General features: G+C 36.4%; 1 long non-coding RNA gene across 1 annotated transcript; it reads right to left on the reverse strand.

Moving 5' to 3' along the window:
• Positions 1-281: 281 nt before the first annotated feature.
• Positions 282-2,943, reverse strand: LOC107822181 (uncharacterized). The gene is made up of 2 exons (XR_001656313.2): positions 2,105-2,943; positions 282-1,693 (listed from the first exon to the last, which is right to left on the reverse strand). It is a non-coding gene; the product is annotated as an uncharacterized LOC107822181 (long non-coding RNA).
• Between the last annotated feature and the right edge of the window lie 1,343 nt (positions 2,944-4,286).

A 4,286-nucleotide genomic window follows, 5' to 3' on the forward strand; every position in this document is an offset into this window, starting at 1 on the left:
GTGAGGTTGAGTACTCGGAGAGTGTGAGTACATGATCCTTCTATGAGGTACATGGCATTGGCATATATATATGGCATACATACATAGAGACGCATTTTTCCTCATGTTGTACGACATACATCGATATGTCATTATAGAGAAGTATTTCACACTTGTTATTTGAAAAAGGAAATGAAACATGTTTACCTATTGTGGGAAGGATTTTCAGGAAAAAGTTACAATTTCCAAAACTTACTCATATTTTTAACGATTTTTTTTTGGCAATCCCCTAGGCAAGCATATAGGGCTCAATTTTTTATTAATAAAAGAAAAATAAAAATACAACAATTAGGAAAAGTATAAATAAGGGGGACAATAGCACAGGTATTGTTACCCATATGCCTTGGCTATATAATCACTCCTCTGCGCCTCACATTGCCTTATGATGGCAGCCTTATGTAGAGGATTCATGGTGTAGCTGCCGGCAAAGTCTCACGAGGGCATATAATCTCATAGCCGTGTGGATAATTTTCCAAAGGCATAGGACCAAGGCAACACTAACCGTGCTAAACCTTACCTTACCAATCCTATTGAGGCAAAGATAAAGCCTCATCTTCTAGCAAGCATGTAAAAAATAGGAACTTGAAAGTACCAAGTACTCTATGATCGCCATAGAGTTTATAACACACTCTATGATGCTATTACAAGTGATGATGCTTTGAAAATGATAAACTAAGACAATGTAGAAATTAGAATCTTGCCCCTCATTTATCAAACTTGTGAGTTCTTCAATTTGAACTTCTTCGGAGTCTTCTTCTGCTTGATCCTCCCATAGTTTGCCGCTAGTCAAAGCTAATCTATCTTTCTCATTCACATGTTCAGATATACCATATGTATCCATTGACTGAGATGGGATATCTTGACACGATTGATTAGTGGTAACTAACTTGCTTCCAAAAACCTTATTAGCCCATTGTGCAGTAGGTTCTTGTTGTGACTGTGATTGGTTTAAATTCTCTTTATCAATAAGCTTAAAAGCAGTAGCATTTGGATTTAACTGCTTCGTCACTTTTGATAATCCGTGTGTCTGACAGTAAGAGTTGTTATTGTATTGGTAACATCTGCTGCTGCAATTACCTTCCCATTTGGCTCTATATTAGCTCTGTTATTTAGAGCATATGTTCCTCCTTTCCCCATCATATGATTTCCTTCATTTGCATCACATTGTTCCATTTCTAGAACTGCAAATCTGTTTATAGTTTGAAACTTGTTTGTCTGATCATCTTCGATCTCCACCTGTGCCAAAATATTAGTCTTCTGATTCTGATGAGTTACATTATTCAATGTAATTATCTCATGCCCAGTTTTGCTTTGAACAACATTCTCATTATTGACATGCTTCATCATGCACAGTTTTGCTTTTGACCTGTGAGGATCATACTAGTTCCTGTAGCATTAGCCTTGCCCTTCAACGTATTCTGAATAGGAGCAGTGTCACTGCCCATGCCCTGTGTCTGAGTGACATTGTCACTCTCTTTCACGTGGTTGGCATCTCTTATTGCATTCAACAATTGCCTTGCATCTCCCTGAAGCTTTTCTGTAGAAATTTGGTCCAAATCAGTTCGATGTGTTTCCTCTGATTTTTCCTCTGCATATTTATTTCTCCCTTTCATCGATCGACATGAATTTTCATCATGTCCTTGGTGCTTACAACCTGTAAAATACATTGGAAGATGATCATACACAACCTTTTGGTGGAAATCAGTAGATTTTCTAGAAAGTTTGTCGACGACTAAAATCTTGATTTTTTTGGATGCTTATCCAACAGATCCAACAACACCTTGACCCTCGCAACACTTGGCCTTGTTAGATCTTTTGTCGTTTTGTCAATAGCTAGAGGTTTTCGAACTGTTGATGCAATTGACATCAAAGATATTTTGGCAAAATAATTTGGTGGAAGCTCTGGGAATGAGATCTATACCACTGCCTTCGACGTCTCTACTTTTGGATCGAATCCAATCGTCCAAGGAAATGTTATGAAGAAGAACTCGTCTCCTTTGGAGTTAATGTGCCCAGTAGATCTGGAAACAAAATTGACATAATCATCATAAAGATCAAATCGTACCAGTATGTGTCTAAACTCCAGCTGCCCGATGTTACAAGATCCTTTCACATCGAACTGATTTGAAAAAGTTCTTCTGAGATCGTGAAGTTCTAGTTTTCCATAAGAAAACTTGATGATGACTGCTTGGTGTAAACCTTCCTCTATGACGAATTCTTTCACCTCATCTGTGGTGAATTCAATAAATGGTTCTCCGTGTTCAAATCTGACTGGACATAGCACTATATTTTGGTTTTGTCGCACAATTTCTTTTGAAACACTTGCTGCATAAGTCAATTTAGGGGGATTGTTGATCCTATCTGCTTGAAAATTTTGCTCTCCCACAGCCAAAGGCTGGGGAGAGGTCAACGTTGCTATGGCTGCTTTAAACAAGCATGAAGAAGCTCAAAGAAGCTCAACGATGAAGAAGCTCAAAATTGTGTTCGCTTTGACTTCGGTAGAGGATTTGAGCTTTTATTGGTATACTTGAGAAGTGAAACTATTTTCGAAAAATTATGAAAAATCTGAGCACTTTATTTCTGAGCTATTTCCTTATTTATTTGCTCTATATTGTATGAACTAGTGTTGGTTATTTGTGTTGGACCCGACTTATGTACCAGCTCATCACTGCTTTCAACCTGAGGTTATGTTTGTTACTTTTTGAATACATGGGGTCGGTTGTACTCATACTGCACTTCCTGCACATTGCATGCTGATCCTGGATGCTGATGTTGCTGCGATCGCTAGTTGATGGATTTGAAGGTGTACCTGCATTCCTGCTGTATGCTGCCTCTTGTTCATGATAGCCTAGATTATAAAAGTCTATTTATGTACTTTTCCAACAGAAGATGTATTTTCTTCATAACAGCTTTGTAAACTCTATTTTTAGAAGCTCATGATTTGTACTACCAGTCCTTGGGAAATGTATAAGATTTAGATAATTCTGTTGTTTAATTATTTTATTAAGTTAAATGGAATTGGATAATTGTTAATTGGCTTACCTAGCGGGTTGGGTTAGGTGCCATCACGACTGGTAGATTTTGGATCGTGACATGAATATTAATATAGTAGTTTTTTTCATTATTCATGATATGCATAACTTATTGTTCTAATTTTTACATGTATTGAATTTTTTGCACTGTTTATTATGTACGTAAAGTTATACTACTAACAAACGACCCATTCCGACCGAAAAAAGAAGTCATATTTTCGACGGAATCAGTCGAAAATGGCATAAAAATATATTTTTCAATTTTTATTAATGTTTACAGTGGATATTCCGTATACATCCATCGCAAAATTTGGCGAAAAATACCACGAAGGCATTTGCGACGATTCGGCCGGAAAAATTAAAAATTAAAAAAGAAAAAGATTGCGACCAATTCGGTCGTCTGACTTCGTTGGCCTCATTTGCGATCGATTCAGTCGAAAAAATAAAAAAAATTTAAAAGTTGCGACCGATTCGGTTGCAAAAATTTATTAAAATGAGGTCGGACTTCGTTGACCTCATTTACGGCCGAATCAGTCAATTTTGTTTTAAAAATTTTCAACCGATTTAGTCAGCAATTGTTTTTAAAACCCCTGACCCCTTTATTTTTTCTTTCTCTTTCTTCATTCTCTCTTTTTGTTCTCTCCTCGCTGGAAATCCCCTCCCAAACATCACGGTGCTCCAACAATAGCCCTCTTTCTCCGGCGACACCTCTCTCTCTCTCTCTCCCTTCTTGCGGTCAGTTTTCCCGTCTCCTCAATTTTTTCTTCTTTGTTCCATTTTTTTCTTAACCTCATAGGGAAAAACACATTATTTGCTGAAATTAGTATTTGTAGTTTTTGTTTTTTCACAATATCTTTATTATCAAAACTCGAAAAGCCACAAAGAATTAATAGTGGAACAAGTTTGGGACGATTTACTATGAAAGAAGAGAGTAAATTAGTATGTACTCCCTCCGGTCCACAATAAGTGACCAATTTACTTTTGGCACGCGCATTAAGAAAATACTAAATTCTTTACAAATACATAGTATGACTAAACTACCCTTAATTAAATATTTAACGTGAGGAGTAAGAATTTTTTTTAGGGATATGTACATAAGGGTAATTTTGTAAAAACAAATTGAATTTTTTTCTTGATTATATAAATGGACACTTATTTTGGACCAAAATAAAAAAGCAAATTGGTCACTTATTGTGGACCGGAGGGAGTACTTTT

The sequence above is a fragment of the Nicotiana tabacum genome, chromosome 16 (assembly GCF_000715075.1).
Source record: "Nicotiana tabacum cultivar K326 chromosome 16, ASM71507v2, whole genome shotgun sequence".
Classification (NCBI taxonomy): domain Eukaryota; kingdom Viridiplantae; phylum Streptophyta; class Magnoliopsida; order Solanales; family Solanaceae; genus Nicotiana; species Nicotiana tabacum.